This window comes from Quercus robur, chromosome 4, assembly GCF_932294415.1.
Source record: "Quercus robur chromosome 4, dhQueRobu3.1, whole genome shotgun sequence".
Lineage (NCBI taxonomy): Eukaryota > Viridiplantae > Streptophyta > Magnoliopsida > Fagales > Fagaceae > Quercus > Quercus robur.
The window spans coordinates 77,834,681-77,855,918 of NC_065537.1; the positions used below are offsets into that span (position 1 = coordinate 77,834,681).

The following is a 21,238-nucleotide window of genomic DNA, read 5'->3' on the forward strand; positions in this document are numbered from 1 at the left end:
CTGAGCTAAGCTAAATATTTAAAGTTCAAATTTATCTATTTTTTAATTTTATTTTAAATATAATCCGGGACTAAACAAGATTATATGTCCAAGTTTGGTTCATTTGCTTATTGAATAAACTCAAGCTTACTCACGAACTATTTAATTAACTTATTATTTTCCATATATAGTAAAACCGTGACTAGAAATTATTTAGCCATTCACAAATTTATGAATTTTCACAAGGAATGGATTGTTTATATTGACAATAAACTACAAATAATAATTTGATATCATATTTACCAACTTCTAGAATCCAATCTCAAGTCTAGCTATATATATTTTTTTAATCATTAGTATATTAATAGACAAGTATACATATAAAAATATAATATTATATATAATTTAATTGAGTATTATGTATATTATTATGTTTAAACAGCTATTTTCTTGAACCGAGCTCAAGTAGTTCATAAACAGAATTGTTCATTTACATCCCTATCTTCGATTATGTGCCCTAGCTTTGATGACAGTGGCCAAATCTCCTTCAAATACTACTTCCCTTTTGCCCTTGGGATTAAGATCATGTGCAATACCCTAACACCTAATCCAATAGCCATTAAGGGTTGACATTGAGAGTTGAAAAAACAACTTTCAATCTTTGCCCTTGAATAAAAAAAAAAAGTGAAAAAATAAAAATGTTAAATTAAAATAGTAAAAATGTTTGTGTACAGGGAGGGGTGAACTGCATAGGACTAGGTATTGTACCCAATCCAAATCCACGCCCATGTCCTTTACAAACAATACGCAGCCTAATAAGTATTAAGATGATGGCATCACAATTTCCTTCCTTTTCTCGAATATTTATTCCAAGACCAGCCTAATAAGTAGTAATAAGTTCCACGAAAGGGACCCGTCAAATTGGAGCACTTGAATCTTGATGTTAGATGCCACTTTACACAAAGTAGAGTGTAATTAGAATCTAATATAATATATAATAGATTATATTATATAAATTTATGGTAAATAGTTGTTAAGGTTCTGTATATATGTTTCTTGTAAATGGATATCTCCAAACTAGTTAGAAATAAACCTTTCAAATTCCTCTTGGATATTTTTATTTAATGTGAATTTTGAAAATATAACTATCCAATTATATTTTCTTTAGGTTCTTAATACATATATCAAATTTTATTTAAATTAGATTTTATTTACAATTTGATTAAAAATTTTATTTTTTATACATAATTTTAGACTGTGGGGGCTACGGCCCAAAATAACGAGTTGGGCCTTTGGTTCGTCCAAGGAGACAACGTGGCTCAGCGATCCACGTTTTAAGCCTTATCACGGGAGACAAAGAAAAAAGGTCCGAGGAGGAATTCCTCCTCAGACACTGAAAACCTGGAGCAAAGGTACATCCAAACCACTGAAGCTCATCCCCTAAATACGTGAAATGGGTGGAAATACAAAATATCTCAGCAAAAGCTGTCACCACCACATTGAATGCACTACAACCACTTTCCTAGCCGCATTAATGTGGAGAAGACCCTTGAACAGTGTTGCCTTGGCCACCGCAACTCACAAAGAACTAAAAGAGGTGTCTGATGGGATGGGTGTTCAAGTGGAGGTTTGGATGATCAACAAGTGTAAAGCCCAGATGGCAAAGAGGAGTCTATATAATGTATAGAAATCCCCAAAAGAAAGGAAGATAGAAAAAGAGGGGCAAGAAGACTGGGGCATGAAAAGAAATTCTAATGTACTGATCTGTATATATAAATATAACTTTGAACCTCCTCGGACTAGAAGATTTTTCAACGTAAGGGTTTATTTTCTTGCTCATGTGTACCTGTGTCCCATGCAAGTCTTTGTCTAACTTATTTAATCTTAGTTCTTAAACCCATACTCTACTAAATTTATTGTGTTGGGCTTTTTGGATCGAGACTTCACACGACTGGGGTTTGGGCTCCAAAAATTGTCCCCCTACATAGACGTATCACAAAAATTTTAAATTTAAATATTTGATTGATGACATAATTATTGATCTTTGATATTCTTGAAAATTTTCAAGCATAAAATATACAATAAAACATACAATCTAATAATTAGATTTTCAAAATTTATATCTAATATAAAGATATAAAGGAAATTTGAAGAGTTTATTTTTAATTTCTAATGTAAATTATATTTGAAACTTTCTATTGACATTAATTGTTTAGAGGATCTTTGGTTTGATATTAAAAAAAAGTATCTTAGTTATTCATTTACATTTTTTTTTTTTTTGGGAACTTACCACTAAAAAATTTATTTAATTTGAGAATTTGTAATTAGTTTTTTTTTTAGTATTTTAAAATTTGGATATGAATAAATAAATAAATATATATATTTATACATTTTTTACATTTTCAACTAAAATCAAGTAAAGTACGGTGGTCACTCTACAAGTATAAGTGTTTGTCGAATGTAAAAGGTAAAGACCGAGATTCAAATTTCTAAGAATGAACTTCACATATGCATATATATATATATATATATATATATATATATATATAAATGATCCTATAGTAAAATTCTGAGTCTTTTGGGTTAATATTATAAAATTCAAAGTTAATTTGCGTTATACGAACTGTTCAAAGATAATTGGGAAATTGAGGAGAGAGACTGAATTTCGGCAATGGCATTGCCGAAATTCAGCCAAAAAGCAGGAGAGAGAATAAGAAAAGGAGGAGAGAGAAAATCTTTGAATATCGGCAATGGCATTGCCGAAATTCCACTGCCCAGTTTTACTGCCCGAATCCTGTGTGTTCGAGTGTGCCCGAGTGTGGAGTGCTCTTAAAATAAATAAAAAAAGGCAATGGCAGCAATGTCATTGCCGAAATAGGGGAATAATTTTTTTTTTTTTTAGCAATTGTGATAATGGCATTGCCAAAAATGGGAAAAAAAAGTGGTTTCGAAATCTCTAGAAGAGTAAAAAACAGGTTTCATGTCCACAATATTTTTACAATAAATCACATATAATTAGTTATTATTAGTTAAAAAAATTTGTGACAACTAATTGTGACAATGGCATTGCCGAAATAGGAAAAAAAAATTGTGGCAATATCATTGCCGAAATAATGAGAAAAATAAAAGTGACAAACTACTTGAGACAATTGCCCGAAATAGGGAGAAAAAAAATTTCCAATTTTTCCCTATTTCGGCAATAGCATTGCCGTAAATGAGAAAAAAAATAGAAAACGGCAATGCTATTGCCGAAATAGGGAAATTTTTTTCGGCATGGTATTTCCAATTTTTTTTCTCCCTATTTCGGCAATGCAATTGTCTCAAGTAGTTTGTCACTTTTATTTTTCTCACTATTTCAACAATGATATTGCCACAATTTTTTTTTCCTATTTCGGCAATGCCATTGCCACAATTAGTTGTCACAAATTTTTTTAACTAATAATAACTAATTATATGTGATTTATTGTAAAAATATTGTGGACATGAAACTTGTTTTTTATTCTTCTAGAGATTTCGAAACCACTTTTTTTTTCCCATTTTCGGCAATGCCATTATCACAATTACTAAAAAAAAAAAATTATTCCCCTATTTCAGCAATGACATTGCTGCCATTGCCTTTTTTTTATTTTTTATTTTAAGAGCACTCCACACTCGGGCACACTCGGACACACAGGATACTAGGCAGTGGAATTTCGGCAATGCCATTGCCGAAATTTAAAGATTTTCTCTCTCCTCCTTTTCTTATTCTCTCTCCTGCTTTTTGGCTGAATTTCGGCAATGCCATTGCCGAAATTCAGTCTCTCTCCTCAATTTCCCAATTATCTTTGAACAGTTCGTATAACACAAATTAACTTTGAATTTTACAATATTAACCCAAAAAACACGTAAAATTCTACCATGTAAAAAAAAAAAAAAAAACTAAAAAGTGGCATTTTCGTAGAGTTCAAGGCCTACCAACTGGTACGTCTCCTCATTTAATGAAAAGTTTAATGGCGCCAACGGCTATTTCCGGCACAAAGGACATCATTTGAATAAAGCAACCAATTAAACAGTGAACTTGGCGCGTAGCATTTACTCTATTTAATGAAAATTTCCCATTCTTCATGGTCTTGGCAGGCTTGTTACAGCAGCCATTTTTCCTTCCTTTTATTATCTCGGATAATTATTCTAAGACCAGCCTCATCAGTTCCAGAAAAAAGACCATTAAGCGTTTGTTTGGATAGTGCGTTTTACGTCTGCGTGCGTGTTTTTTTTTTTTTTAGCCGTATATTGTTAACTTTTCAATTGTAAACAGTAATTTATATACTGTTTACGAATTTCATACACTTCTTTTTTTTAGTAATTTTTTCATTAAAAATGAATTTTACAGTATTATTCACACATTTAAAAATTATTTTATTACAGTATTTTCAGTTTTTAATTTTAGTAAAATAAGTTCTATCCAAACAGACCCTAAATTAGAGCATTTGAATAATTAAATCTTTTATTTTAAATGCCACTTTACACAAAGGTATATTGTAATTACTAATTAGAATCCAATGGAATTATATAATAGATTTATGGTAAATAGCTTTTAAGAATTAAGGTTCCGTATAACCTATTAGCAACAAAAAAAAAAAAAAAAAAAAAAAAATCCGTATATCCGCTTATGCAAATTATGCTCGAAACTTCCTACCGACATTAATCAATTTAGTTCCGTTGGCTGCATTCTATTAGTCATGAGCAGAGAGTTGGATTCCATATGAAATGGAAAAAGCAACCAATTAAAGCTGTCAATCTTGACGTGTTTCGTTTCGTATCCTTTTTACTGTGTATCATATATATGTTCGTACTCTTTTATGTCATTTTTGAAACTGATGACTTTTGAAACCGCGTGAAGTAACGTGACAGCAAAAGAAAAAAGAAAAAAAAAAAAGCCCGAAACTAATTGCATTGTTTTCTTGATGACTTTTCATTGTTTTCTTGAACTTTTCACAGAACAAAGTAACTCTTTTCACTCCGAAGTCCTAACTCAACTTTTTGTGGTGTTTCTCTGGTTACTTTAAGAGCACTTACGATACAAATTTTTTTACATACGATATAATAGGTATCATGTATCGTATCATACTAATAATTATAATTATGAGAGGGATTGAGATTAGGTGTATTACCTAGAATATTGTATTTGATACAATTATTATGAATGGTTGATATTGAAAAAGAAACTTTCAATCTCAACCATTTATTAAAAAAAAAATTAAGCAAAAATTTATAAGAAGTAAAAAATAAAAGTTGAAAAAGTAAAAAAGAGCAAAAACTTTGTGAGACCGGATCCTAATCCCTGAGTGAGCAAAACAAGAAGGGAAAAAAAAAAAAATCCTCAGCCAGAGCACTTTATTTATTTATTAATAATCAATGTTGACATTTTGGGCCGTTTGGTAGAGCATTTTACCTATATATTTTCAGTTTTTAAATAATATAACACTCATTTTTATGAGCATTTTACTTATATATTTTCAGTTTTTAAATAATATTACACTCATTTTTACCTACACATATTTCAAAAAAAATACAAATAACATTACTCAAATTACTCTACTAAATAGACCATTTATTACTCAAAACATGGCTACTTTAGTAGGTAAGGAAGTAGTCCATGTTTTCATACTCTCTATAAATCTTTAGCTAATCTTGCTAAAGCATGTGCGTATTATTTCCTTCTTTTAATGTGTACCAAACTATATCTATCTAGAGCCTTCACACCAATTTGTGTATCCTCTATTAGGGTTGTAAATGAGTTGAGCAAAGTAGAATATATAAAGTTCATATTTGTTCTCTATTCAATAATTTTTTTTTTCCAAACAATATCCAGGGTAGAGCTTATCACCAAACAAGATTATATGTTTAAATTTAGTTCATTTGCTTATTGAACAAGCTTGAGCTTATTCACAAACTATCTCATTAACTTATCATTTTCTCATATATAGTAAAATCATGATTGTATATATTGTCAAGGGCAGCGCCACCTTAAGGCCAGGGTGGTCCCAGGACCACCCTGACCTGGGAAAAAAAAATTATATATAATAATTTTAAAAAATTTATTTGTCTACCCTTCAAAAAAAAAATTTGGAACACCCTCAGTTTTTTTTATGCCAATAAAATTAAATTTTGCTCTATAATTTGTTCTACATTCAGTGGATGAATGATTGTTTGGTTGTGTACATTGAAAGAAATGTAGCTTGTAGTACTGATAATGAGACTATCATGCAACAATTTCAAAATATAAAAACTCGTAGAAGGCAATTGTAAACTTTATGTATTTGTGCATTTTTTTTTTTATTGTTGTTGTTGTCAATATATGAATTTATCTTTTTATTAGATTGTACAATTTATACTTCTTAAGGAACACCCTGAGAAAAATTCTTAGAGCCACCACTGTATATTGTCAAGAAACTACAAATAATAATTTGATATCATATAAATCTATTTACCAATCTATACAATTTAATCTCAAATCTATATAAGTATTTTTTTATTTTATTTTAACAATCATTAGTATATTAATAGACAAGTTTGAACCTAAGCTTTAATTGCCATAAATGCATCTGTTAACAAATCCTATTATGTTCGAACTTGACTCATTTAATAGTCAAGTTTGAACTTAAGCTTGAATTTAATTTAACATAAAGTACTACATGCCCTAGCTTCGATGACGGTAGCCGAATCTCCTTAAGATACTGCTTCCTTTATGCAAATGTCCTTTGAAAACTACACTGCCATTCTTGCTGCCATGGCTTCCATATGATCAGTTCTACGAAAGAGGGCTCCATCAAATTGGAGCACTTGAAAGTTGAATCTTGATTTTAGATGCCACTTTACACAGAGTATAGTCTAATTAGAATATAATTGAATATATAAATAGATTATATTATATAGATTTATGGTAAATAACTGTTAAGGCTTCGTATATCCACTAATGTAAATTATGTTGAAACTTCCTACTGAATCATTTGACTATTTGAGTTCCTTTGGTGGGATTACATATGAAATCAAAAGTCGACAAAAGTATTGAGCAATGCACCAAATTAAAACTGTCAATCTTGGCTTGTTTCGTTTTGTATCTTTCTGACTTTGAATATTTTCTTGTACTGAGATAACGCGAAATACCTAGATTATTGTAATCATAGTAAATGGTTGGGATTGAAAGTTGAAATAAATAACTTTCAATTTCAATCATTAAATTAAATATATTAAAATTAAAATTAAAAAGTTAAATTAAATATATTAAAATTAAAATTAAGAAGTTAAAAAAAGTAAAAATTTTGTGAGAATAATTTTTGTTTTATGTCCATTTTGAGTTGTCAAATAAATTTTTTAATCTCAAAAATAAAAAATTATTTTTAAAAACATAAAATAAAAAGAGAAAATAATTATCAAATATACCCTTATGTTTTGAAATACAAAAGCGCGTATTTGGTACATTGGTACATTGGTATGAGGGAACACCATCTCCGCAGCTCATTGAATGAGGGAACAACACTTCTATTGAATGGTACATTGGTACCGTTGGGATGGAGGGTCAATTGCCAAATTGCCCAAATGTTTGGTTAAAAACCCAATTTTACCCTTTGAGTGATCAATAGATAAGATAACACCATCTCCGCAGCTCATGCCAGAACAGATCTCATCTCTTTGCTGCTATCCTCTCCGTACTGCTGCAGGTTATTCTTCTTCTTCCTTCTCTTCTTCTTCTCTTCTCTATTTTTATTTTATTTTATTTATGCCTTATGTATCTAATTTGAGAAAAACATTTTGAAGGTAGAGTTTTTGATCAACAAAATACCAAGCAACATTGATCTGCTACGAAAAACCATCAGGTACTATCACAGATTCTAAAATATTTGTTAAAAAATAACTTTCAATCTCAATTATTAAATTAAATATATTAAAATTAAAATTAAAAATAAAAAGTTAAAAAAGTAAAAATTTTGTGAGAGAAGAGGGGTGTATTGCATCAGGTCTGATCTCAGTCCTCATTTCTTCGTAAGTCATAATGTCATATAGCCAGAGCAATAACTTTGAGAGCAAAAGAAGAAGAAGAAAAAAAAAAAACGAAATAGTTCATTGTTTTCTTGGGCTTTCACAGAACATAGTAACTCTTTCTTCACTCCAAGTCCCAACTCAACTTTCTGAGGTGTCTCTCTGGTTACTTCATTTCCCAAATTTCTCTCACTCCCAATCCTTATTCGGTCAGCATAATAATTAGCCATGAGAAAAAATTCAAATTTTCTTTTCTTACCTTCTTGAAGTAAGATAATTGGTGCTCTTGGTTTAGTGGTTCACTTGATTAGAATTAAATTTTTCGTTAAGAATTGGAGACTGGGGTGGGGACTGGTGAGTAGTATTTTCAATAATTAGTTACTAATCTGCCATTTCTTATTCTTAAAATCACAATCAACCCAGATCTAAAAAATAACATAACCATACGACTTTATAACATTCATGTCTTATATGTATATCATCATATAAGATTAATAAACTCACTTATCAAAAAATAAATAAATAAACTCAAGTCATTAAAATAATACTTATACAATCCCTAAAGTATAGTCTATCAGTTATTTATAATCTTTACCACTTTTATTTTTTCATATATCCTTTAATTTCTTTTAAGACTGACAAGTCATTTTATATTTATTGAACAAGCTTGAGCTTATTCACAAACTACTTAATTAATTTATTATTTTCTCCTTCCTAAAAAAAACTTATTATTTTCTCATACATAGTAAATTCATTGAAGGTTATATATTTAAGTTAATAATAATTTTCGGAGAAAATTTAGATAATTTTAATGAATTGTAGGGTTTAAATAGATTGAAAGCACTTTTAATGAGCTTAAAGCAGTTTTAATTTACCAAAAAGTAGTTTAAAATATTAAAAAAATTACATAAAATTAGAGCACTTTATTTATTTATTTTTAAGAATCATTGTAGACATTTTGTTACTCAAACAATGGCTAAACCAGAAGCCAAAATACGCTATACTTGAGTAGGTAAGGAAGCAGTCCATGTTTTCATCCCCACTATAAATCTTTACCTAATCTTGCTAGACCATGAGCATACTTTTTCCTCTTCTTTTAATGTGCACCAAACTATTTTTAGATCCAGACCATTAACAGAACCAGTAAGGGAAAGGCTTAAGATTTTTAAGGTTGGTCCGAGATTCAACTAAGGTCGAACTACAATAATGTCATAATTACTTTATTAATTAATTAAATACAAATATAGATATTAAATTTATAAATTTAGCATAGAGTAATCTAAATATATATATATATATATAAAACCGAAACCTCTGCTGGCATCATAATTTTCCCCGTCAGCACAACATAATATTTAAAAAATAATATATATAATTTAGTTTAAAAAAAAAAACTCACATTAACAAGAAAGAGAGGGAGACTCTTGTTAGTACTCTCTTGTGTATACATAAAGCAATGCGGCTTTGCCTTAGACGAAGCGGCTTTGTTTCTTAAAACCCCCAAACTTGAAAAACCTCAGAGTTGAGACGCACACAGCCACACCCATAAAACCTGAATATCTAGCCACCCTTGCAATTTGGACCTTATTCACCAGCCATAGCCATGGAAGTCGTTACCGTACCATACTGGCCGATATTTTTTGTTCCGACATATTAAATTACCTCTAAAACGTACCACTTGATATTGGACTGTATCAGAAAATCTAAATCGGGCAGTACAAAAAGTGAAAAAGAAAAAAAAAGAAAAAGAAGAAGAGAAATTAGTGGCAGAACTCACGTTGATGTGATTATCACGTTTTCAATTGTCATCCCCACGTTGCCGGCCATCTCCCTCTCTGACTCCTCAAGTTTTCTCAGTCCACCCGTCCCTTTCTTCTACTTCTTCTCCTTCTTCTTATGCTTTGGTTGGACCATCATTTATTTTTATTTTGTTTTATGTGGCTCTTGGTTTATGAGCCATCTAGACCTCTCATGTGAATTTACTGTAGTGTTTTGAAACTTGAAATAGCTTTTAGATTTTTTTTTTTTTTTTTTGGTAAAACCGTTAGAAATTTCAATTTTACACAACAAGCCTTTCATTTGGTAACAAAAAGAATGTGTTTATTATTATATATTGTTATCATCCAAATCTAATTGAATATATCACCATGTTAAAAAGAATGTGTTTATCATTATTAATGCTGAAATTTAAGTACTAATAGATAGGTATATTAGTTAAAATATGCACATATAATTTTAAGTATTTATATAAACTATAATTAATAAATATTTAAATATATTCAAAATCTATATACTCCAATAAAATGAATTCAGTTATTTAGTTTACAATTTCAATCTAAATTTTGTAGTTGAATTTTATATTTGCCCTCACAGAACCTATAGTAGTTGGAAATTTTAAGGCCTTTACACACATGAAGAGAGTCTAGCCTCATCACCATTAAAAGTATTCGACAAAATGTCTAAGATTAAAATAGGGATTTTCCTCCCTATTTGAATAGTCATGGATTACAATCTATAGATTTGGGAATATATATGTGCATTTCTATAATTTGGTTTTATGTTTTATGTTATTATTAGCTCTTGAGATCGATGAGGGTTGTGAATTTTTAGGTTAACCTATCGAAAAAACAAAGAGAATGCCTAGGTATTGATGTTGATCCTCTACTCAAATTTTGTTACTTAATAATTTATAATTAGAATGATTAATAATTAAGTAGATAGTTTAGTAAATATTTTTTTCATTCTAATAAAATTCAATAAATTCAAAATGGAAATAAAATTTCCCATGCATTGCACGGGTTAGCGACTTTTGTTTTTGGTTTATGTGTGCTGCAAATTCGTTTGGTAGTCTTCTCTTTGATTTATGCTCTATGGAAATTTGTATTGGTTTTGGTTTGTTAGTTTGAGTCACAGATAAATATCTCTTTGAAGGTATTGATCATCAATGTAAATTTCTCTTTCTTTTATGCAGTCTCTTCATTGATTTTGGTTCTTGGAGCGCCTTCAAAACAAAAGGTATGTAAAGTTTTCTTATTAGGCTTAATGTTAACATATATGAGAGATATTTTGGTCAATTAGAAAAAGTTTATGGAAACATGAAAGTAAAAAGAACTAAAGAACGCATAATCTTTTTAAAAGAAAAATAGTGACTATATATTAGGCAAAGGATTTTGGAAATTGTTGCTTTTATTTTTGGAATTCTTTACGTTCATGTGTATGTATGTATTGGGTTTAATAGAATTGAAATTATCTTCGAAACTTTGGTTTTGATTGAATAATGAAAGAAGAAGTATGTTCCAATATTTGGAGTCTTCTGTATATGTGTTGTTGTAGCAATTCTGTATATGTGTTTTCATTTTGAATTGTTAAATTGTTAATTCACAGTTTCATTGTTCATCTATTAATCATGAATAATAATATTATTATTTGCAACCATCATGATATGGTATTAATGATGTGATCATTTCGAACTCTTTCCTTTAGAGTTTAGATAGAGTCTATTTTATGATTAAAAAAAAATTACGATTAAAAGACTTTTGAAATTAAATTTTTTTAAAAACAAAATATTGGATACGTTGGATCTTAAATTACTTCTATTAAACTTCATCCTTTATGGTATCATTAAAAAGAAAACTCATATAGATAGGTATTAGGATATTATTTGGAACTATCATAATGGACCAACGTATTACACATGGTATGGAGCTAACTATAACATCTTATGCTATAAAATAAAAATTGGGCCTATGGTTATCTTCACTTTTAGGTAAAATAGAAACTTTATTAAATAAGTTTTAAGATATTTAAAATTCTATTTCAAAAAATTTCCAAAACATTAGATTTTATTTTAATTATTTTAATCATCTATCATAATAATTTTATATTGTAAAATAATAAAATTTATACATTACATAACCTTCTAAATGATGGAGGATATGAGAATGTAATTTGTAGATCTATTATTAAGATAACATAGATTAGATTTGTGGTGGATAGTTGATTTAATTGCTTATGTGGAACCAATGATATAAAAGAAAAGAATTTTTCTAAACCATTGTATTTAATAAAATATTACTTATTTTCATTCATTTTCAAGTTATACACTTTTAATAAGTCAAGTCATAAACCTTTACGTAAAATAAATACTTTTAATTTTTATTTAACTATCCCGTGCATCACTCGGATTAGCGACTAGTATATATATATATAGGGAAAATTAAATGATTTTCAAGCATATTCTAGATAAGAAAGTTAATAAATGTAAAATAATAAAGCATGAAAAAAAACACTTTAAAAGTTATAATTAATTTTTGAAGTATAAAAGTATGAATATTATGAATATTAGTTATTGTGGGGGCTAATTATCTAGAAGGTACCATTAAAACTTTATGAATTGGGCCTATGGCCCAATGGATCAATCCGAGGATAGTCAAATAAGGTGATAATGGGAACGGTATAAGAAGAAAAATAAGGATAGTATGAGATAAGTCCAACATACGTCTGAGGAGAAAAGTCATCTCGGAAACGGGAATCCGAGGTTAGTAAGATTGTCCTATCGTCCCGAACCTTCTTCAAGGTTACATCACAACTAGGAGTTGGACAATGAATAAGGGATGAGTATAGGGAGGCAACAAATATCTTCAAAAGTTGCTACCTCCACATTAAATGTCTCCATCTAACTCTCTGGCCGTATTAATGTGGAGGTGATACCTGAGCAGTGATTAAACATCCTTACAGTTACTAGTTGATGGTTCTGGGAGGTGTTGGATAAGACAAGAAGGAGTTCCTAGAATCTAATCTACACGTGTATGGTAGAGATGATACCAAGATTGTAGTATATAGCATGGGAAGGAGGGTTAAAGAAAGAGGATGAGGAAAAATCAAGAAATCTTTGTAATAATACTGTGAATTCTTGTAACTTTATTCATCTAGAAGACATTATAACATAAGCTCCTCAGGCCGTGCTGATGATAGATTTTCTTATCTAATTTGCGTTTAATAACCTTAAATCAGCAACTTTTATTGTCTTTCTTTTAGAGTAGAATTAGTTCTTTCAACCACGCTCTACAAATTCATTGTTTTGGGCTAATTGGACTAAAACTCAATCCCATACTAGGTCCAATCTAAATTCAGTCCTTACAGTTATAATATAAAATAAAAGTAGTGTGGGAGGACGAGAATTCAAGAGTAGGGGCAAGTTAGAAAAGTCTAATGTCAAAAGAACGGACCTCGGAAGGCATTGACAGCAAGCCCTCGAGAAAGTTGTAAAAAATTCATCACAGGCACAAGGAGGCTACAATGCCCGAGGACCCCGAGGATATTAGTGTGTCCTTGAAAGGGCTGAGGACCAATTCTAAAGACCACTGGGCATAAACTGAGGAAGAGAAGGAAGATTTATTGTTAAGCATGGAAGGGAAGAATGCATATAATGCATCCATCACCTCCGCATTCAATACTTTGAACCCACTTAGTTGGCCGCATTAATGAGGAAATGACCTCTAAACAGTGTCATCACAGCTCAAAGCTTGGTGTAGAAACCTTGCAATGAAGTCTTGATGGGACAAGTATTAAGGGAAATGAACCAAAACCCTCCAAGTGGAAGGCTACTTCGGAGACTATATAAGGTAGAAAGGCCTCTGTAAAACAGGCATGAGACATTTTATGAATAGGGAGAAATATAAGATTATGATTGTAATCCAAGAACAAGTGTAATTGGCATCTCAAACCAAACCCGAGGAACATAATATAAGCCAGCCGAGGCTATTTCTAACCAAATCTCATGTCATACAGTTATGCTAGACGTTAATCCTTTCTTTTCTAGTTAATCCAATACATCTAAGCAGTGGTATTAAGGGTTGATTCGCATCCAACCTCTATAAGTTAATTGTGTGGGAAAAAAGCAAGCTTGACTTATTTTTGCCCACCATAATTGATGCCGTCTGTGGAAAAATCTCCGAAGTACCCTTGAGTAAAAACCTTCTTATTATGGCCAACCCTAGAAGAAGTGGTTCCCTAGATTTTGTTGGGTCCCAACGGAGGGACCAATTTGTAAATCTTGAATGAAGAAGGGACCATGATATGGGCCACACCTACAATGAAAGAGCTTCATCTGTACATTCCGAGCATACCGGTCAACATCATGCCAGTCATAACTCGCATGACAAGGATGTATATAATTTCAAGAGGAAAGTGGATTGGCTATGTCGACGCCTCCACCATGAGGCTCGGATAAAGGAGGAGAGGACCCCCACCCTAAGCCAGAGTTCTCGCTCCGAGGATAATAGAAGTTATTGACGAAGAAGTAGAACTCCACCTAGTGAGTCTTTCATATTGACATCTCGTTACACTTTTGGTGAAAGGCATCATCACAAGAGATCTAGGACTTCCCCTCGGAGAAGTGTGGGAGATGATGCCATGGGAAATACACTCCTTCAAATATCATGCTCACCCCTTCACCAAACACATTGAGCAAGCTGAGCTCTCCTGCTGCTTCAATCAGCCCACTTTCACAATATATAATGGCAAGACGAATTCGGTTGAACACGTGAGCTACTTTGATAAGAGGATGACCATTCATTCTAAGAACAAGGCATTGATGTGCAAAGTCTTTCCCTTGAGCCTCGGCCCTATTGCCATGAAATGGTTTGATGTCCTTGAGGAAGGATCGATAAGCTCTTTTAAGGAGTTGATGAGGGCATTCAGAGCAAGGTTTGTAACATACAGTTGAGTTCCGAGGCCCTTAGACTCTTTGTTGTCAATGTCTATGAGAGAAGGAGAGACCTTAAAAAACTATTCCAATAGATATTAGGAGCTTTACAATGAAATTGATGGGGATTTCAAAGATGTAGCTGTAAGAACCTTCAAGGTGGGTCTTCATACGTACTCTAATCTTTGGAAGTCCCTTACCATGAAGCCTTCTGAGAGTATGCACCAGTTAATGGACCGAATTGAAGAGCACAAAAGGGTGGAGGACAATCAGAATTAGAGTAAGGGGAAAGCCAAAGTTTTTACAACTGACCAAAGAGATAACTGGGCCAACCGGTATGGACCTTGTTGTCCAAGGAGAGAGTTTTTCAACCAAGCACCCCGCAACCCCGCTGGACCCAAATGGTAAATTCGGTGTTTAAGGAGTTGATCTACCAAGTGTTGGAAAAGATCAAGAATGAGTCCTACTTTAAATGGTCCAATAGAATGGGAGGAGACCCCACCAAGAGAAATCAGAATCTTTACTGTCATTATCATCAGGACTGAGGTCATACTATGGAGGATTACAGGACTTTGCAACTCTTCCTCGATCAATTGGTCAAAGCTAGGAAGCTGAAGCAATTTTTGCACCAGCCTGTTGTCCAAGGAGGACAGCCCACGACAGTGTCTCAGAGAAGTAATGTTCCTCGGTCTTCCCTTGGAACAATTAATGTCATTTTTGTGGCTCCAAGGAAAGACCCTAGCTCTGTTAGCGGGGTGATGACGATATCTCCACAGTCAAAAGTGGACGAGAAAGGTGGGTCATTTAAGAAGTTCAAGCTGTAGGACCAGCCAATCCTAGGATTCTCTGAGGCTAATAAGAAGGGAACCATTCAGTCCCATGATGATGCGCATATAGTAACTTTGCAAATTGCGGAATTTGATGCCAAGAATGGTAATCATTGAGCAGGGAAGTAGGGCCGAGATCATGTATCCAAATTTATTCTAAGGCTTGGGACACAAGCTCGAAGACCTTAGTAAGTATGATGTCCCTTTGATTGGATTTACTGGAAAGACCATTGTTCCAGGGGGTATGATCAGACGGGAGAGGAGGTGGTGAATGTGGATTTTATTATGGTGGAGGCTTATTCACCCTATATGGCAATCTTAGCAAGGTCATGGCTTCACGCTTTGGGGGCTGTATCTTCAACTTTGCATGTAAAGTTGAAGTATCCTCCTGAAGGAGGAGTTGGAGAGTTGTTGGGGTGCCAAGCAGTAGCCAGGTAGTGTATGGTGGCAGCAATCAGGCACCAAGCCTCTAAAATTGGCTCCTTGAAGCCAACTCCTACCTATAGCAACCAGTGCCTGTCATGCCAGCCTCCTCGGATTCTTCAGTATCGTGTGAGGGTTTGGATAAGATTGCCATTGGTGAAGATGAGGAGAGGTACTTCGAAATTGTGTATTATTAATTTAATGAGTGAATTACATCAGGTCTAATCTCAATCCTTATTTCTTCGTAAGTGTGAATGTAGTGAAGCAGTCAAGCGTTATGTGATTTCTGTCAAATTTTTGAAGCTGAGAGAGCAATAACTGTGAGAGCAAAAGAAGAAGAAGAAGAAAAAAAACACAAACAGTTCACTCCAAAGTCCCAACTCAACTTTCTGTGGGTTCTCTCTGGTTACTTCGTTTCCCATATTTCTCTCATTTCCACAAGCGAACCATGTCGATTGTCAGGGAGGCTGTCGACCTTAAGCATGGATTTAAAAGCTTCCAAGTGACTTGGAGTCCAAAAAATAATTGGAAGTTTAAGTCTTCAAAAATGCAATACATTGTTGTGATGAGTTAGTTAATTGTATGATTAATGTGGACAATAAATACCTACAAAAAAAAAGTTCAAAAAACACACATTTAGTGTCGGTCTCAGTCACACGTTCTTTGAAGCTCCAAATTTGCAGTTTTTTTTTTATCCTTTCCATTTCGAAAAGAAAATTGATAATTCATCACCTTCATGTTTAGGTTGAGTGGTTTGATCGAGTTGAGTATATGATATGGACGTTGTGCATGTAATGATTATATTCAATGGTATTATAAAATAACATGTTATATACATAGCCTTCTATCAATTATTGAAAATAAGTGGCTCAAATAATAATTAACCACACAAAAGTTAACCATAAAGTTTGGCCAAGATATTACAGTCAGCCTATTTTTATATACTTATCTTTTTACTTTACATTGTTTACAACATGACTTCTTTTTATTATGACACAATTAATTTAAATTTTATTTTTTATGAAATACAATGAATTTATTTAATGTTTATAAATTTTAAACACATTATGAAAATACTAGCTTTTAAGCATGCGCGTTGCATGTGATCAAATGTTCTTTTATTTTTTTTGGATAATGGTTAATAATTTGCATCTATTGAAAACAAATATTTTTTATTTTTCAAACAAATAAAAATGATAAATTTTAAAGATAAGTCATGACTATAATTTCTTTTTTAAACTTGCGTTTGAAAGTGGTATAGTGACATAGAAAAAAGTTTGGGTAGAAAAAATAAGATGAATGTGAGGAGAAAGAATGCTAAATTTTAGGAGTTCTCTTAAAGTTTTTATTTTTTAAATTAGGGGTGTTTTACTTTTTATTTAGACAAAAAAGGAATATAAAATGCTAAATTTTAGGGAATAAAAAGATGAATATGAAGGGGAAATAAATTCTAAATTTTAGAAGTTCTCTTTTTGAATTCAAAATGAAATTCACTATTTGACATTTATGACTTTATTTCTAAGAGAAAGTTACTTTTCATTAATGAGGATATTTCTGAACTACATAAAAATCCAGTTCAATAAATAGTATAGATATTGAAAATGAACCGTTGAATTTTAAGAATATAGTAAAAAAAGTTATTGAAGGTTATATATTTGAGTTAATAATAAATTTTGTTGAGAAAATTTAGATAATTTTAAATGGACTGTAGGGTTTAAATGGATTGGAAACATTTTAAAATAAGCTTAAAGTAGTTTTAATTGACCAAGAAGTGGTTTAAATTATTAAAAAAAATTAAATAAAATTAGAGCACTTTATTTATTTAATGTAGACATTTTATTACTCAAACCGAGGTTAAATTAGAAGCCATAATATGCTATACTTACGTAGGTAAGGAAGTAGTCCATGTTTTTACCCTCTCTATAAATCTTAAGCTAATCTTGCTAGAGCATATGCATGCTATTTCCTCTTCTTTTAATGTATACCAAGTTATATATCTAGAGCCTTTACACCAGTTTGTGTATCTTCTATTTGGGTTGTAAATGAGCTGAACTTAGTAGAATATATAAGGGTATGTTTGGTAACTGTTTTTTTCCTTATTTTCTGTTTCCAAAAACTATTTTCTATTTTTGGGACTAAAAAACTTGTTTGACAATCCAAAATAGACAGAAAATAAAAATTGTTCTCAAGACTCAATTTGTGAAGGAAACTGAAAACATACAAAAGACTGTTTTTGGTTTCTAATTTTCAAAAGTCAATAACCCATTTAATTTAATGAATCTGTCTCATTTAATAAGTTAGCATTAGAGTTCAAATTCTAGTAGCAACATATTTCAGTATTTTCTATTTTTTTCTTCAAAAACCTATCTTTTTAATTTCAACTAACCAAACATATTTTTGATTTCAAAAATACAAAAAAAAAATTGTTTTTTCTTTATATTCTCAAAAACAAGATTTTGAAAATAAAAAACAAAAACTGTTACCAAACATAACTTCAAGTTCATAGTTGTTCACTTCTTACAATTATTAGTATACTAGTCGCTAATCCGTGCTATGCACGGGAAGCTACCTATTTGTGAGGTAGATTAAACTAATTTTATAACAAATTTAAGAAATTACACCATTGTATGATTGCTTTTGTATGACTTCAATTTGTGTTACAATTTAATGAAGAAGCCATTGCTTGAACTTACAATGGCTTACGAAAAATTTGTCAGACAGTTTCAAATACAACAAAAATATAACTCAAAAATTTAGATATTAAAACTTTTAAAAGACCAAAATATATTAAAGAATCAAATGATTCAGTGCTTAGAAATTATTGAAACAAGACAAAATATATATGACTAAACAGTAGAGAAATATAAGAGAAAGATAAGTTACATTCAAAAGAATAATTTCAATTATTGTAAGTTTTTTTATCTTGTAAAAAATGGCTAGAGAGAGTTTGGTGGTTCATGTATGAAAATTGCTTTTTAAAAAATACATGAAAAACCATCAAATAATTTTTTTTTTTTTAACAAAATAGAGGAGAAGAGAATAACACAAGAAGAGCTCATACCTCTACTCAGTTTAAAAAAAAAATTGGGGTTTGCTTTGCTTTTATAGTGTTCGTGATTAACATCGCAAATTTGGAGATAAATTATCAATGTTTGAGTTTGAGTTAAAGTTTGACTTGTTAGGGAGATACAGTTTCACTCATTGTTAAGTTTGGATTAAACAAAAATAATTTTGTTTTTTAAAAAATAATAATGATGAGTTTGAGTTTTAGTTGGACTTGTTACAGAGATAGAGTTTCACTTCTTGTTAAGTTTGGACTAAACAAAAATAATTTTATTTAAATATTTAAAAAAAACGATAATGATGAGTTTGAGTTTTAGTTAGATTTGTTAGAGAGATAAAGTTTCAATCCTTGTTAAGTTTGGACTAAACAAAAATAATTTTATTTAAATATTAATGATAATGATGAGTTAGAGTTTAATTTAGACTTGTTAGAAAGATAGAGGTTCAATCTTTGTTAAGTTTGGATTAAACAAACATAATTTTATTTAAATATTATGCTAACGTGAAAAATTGTGAGAGTTTTAGAGGTTTCGGTTATATATATATATATATATATATATATTAATAAACAAGTATAAATATAAAAATATAATATTATATATAGTTTAATTAAGCCTCATGTACATTTTTGTATTGGAAAATGTTAACGGAAGCCCTAAGGACATTGATTTAGGAGTTATTTTTAGAAATTTTTTATGAAAAAATTGATAAACTATTTTTATTTTGAGAAACTAGACCAAGAAGCCTGGGAATTTATTCAAACTGATTAAATTTTTTAACTATTTTTTATATTTCTAATAAAAGTGAGGTAAAAACTTTCGTAATATAATTTATTAATAATTTCTCCAAAGAGACCTATTAACATGATTATATTATGATTTTGACCCATTTAACAGTCAAATTTAAACTTCATGGGCCTGAATTTTGTTTAACATTAAGTACTATGTATTCTAACTTTGATGAAAGTAGCCGAAACTCCTTTAAAATACTGCTTCCATTATGCCCTGGTCCTTTACAAACGGCACTGCCATTCTTGCAGCCATGGCTTCCATGTGATCAATGCATGGTTGGTGGCTAGCTCATCAGAGCAACCATTTTTTCTTCTTTAATCTCGGATAATTATTCCAAGACGACCAGTCTTATCAGTTCTACAAAAAAGGGCTCCATAAATTTTTATTTTTTATTTGATGAAGGGCTCCATCAAATTGGAGCACTTGAACGTTCAATCTTGATTTTAGATGCCACTTTACACAAAGTATAGTTTAATTATAATCTAATTGTATATATAAATAGATTATATTATATAGATTTATGGTAAACAGCTGTGCAATTGAGTTCCTTTGGTTGTTCCTCAAAAAAAAAAAAAAAAAAGAGTTCCTTTGGCGGGATTACATATGATATGAAATCAAAAGCCGACAAAAGTCTTGAGCACAGCACCAAATGAATAAATAACCAATTAAAGCTGTCAATCTTGGTTTGTTTCGTTTTGTATCTTTCTGACTTTGAATATTTTCTTTGTACTGATATAAGAGCAAAAGAATAAGGAAAAAAAAAAAAAAAAAATCCCGAAACAGTTCATTGTTTTCTTGGACTTTCACAGAACATAGTAATCGAGTTTAAATTTGGGCTTGAATATAGTTAAATATAAATAAGTATTTTCTTAAATTGAGTTCAAGTAGTTCATAATCAGTCTATGTTCGACCATGTGCTTCTTTTATTTACTTTTATTTTTTATGAAATACAATGAATTTATTTAATTTTTATAAATTTTAAACGTATTAGGAAAATTACTAATTTGATATCATGGTCAGTGGCATTATTATTATTTGGCTTGTCATTTTTCTTTTCTTTTATTATCTCGGATAATTATTCTAAAACTAACCTTATCGGTTCCACGAAAGAAAATCCCATCAAATTGGAGCATTTGAATCTTTATTTTAAATGCCAATCTACACAAAATATATTGTAATCATTTGAAAATTCCTACCGACATTAAATTTGAGTTCCTTCGGCTTAGGGCTGTCCAGCAACCCGGCTGACCACCCGTTCGACCCGATCCGACCCGAAGGCATTCAAATGTCCATACGGGTTGGGTGCGGGTCAATTAATATTGAAATTTGGTTTCCCGGGTCGGTTTTGGGTCCCTTGACTTCTAACCCGTGTAAACCGACCCGCCCGACCCAAAAATTTTAAAAAGAAAAAAAACGATGATGGCCTGGTG

At 31.0% G+C, this 21,238-nt stretch overlaps 1 protein-coding gene across 45 annotated transcripts in view; it reads left to right on the forward strand.

Moving 5' to 3' along the window:
• Positions 1 to 7,540: 7,540 nt before the first annotated feature.
• The window catches only part of LOC126723826 (putative disease resistance RPP13-like protein 1), a 155,971-nt gene continuing 142,273 nt past the window's right edge, over positions 7,541 to 21,238 (forward strand). For 41 of the 45 annotated variants that reach the window (XM_050427727.1, XM_050427728.1, XM_050427692.1 and 38 more), the window contains exons 1-3: positions 7,547 to 7,679; positions 7,777 to 7,835; positions 10,970 to 11,013. The gene's annotated coding sequence lies outside the window, so the exon portion shown is untranslated. Of the gene's footprint in view, positions 7,680 to 7,776; positions 7,836 to 10,969; positions 11,014 to 21,238 lie in introns of all 45 variants that reach the window. The other 4 variants (XM_050427733.1, XM_050427734.1, XM_050427708.1 and 1 more) reach the window with 3 other exon arrangements.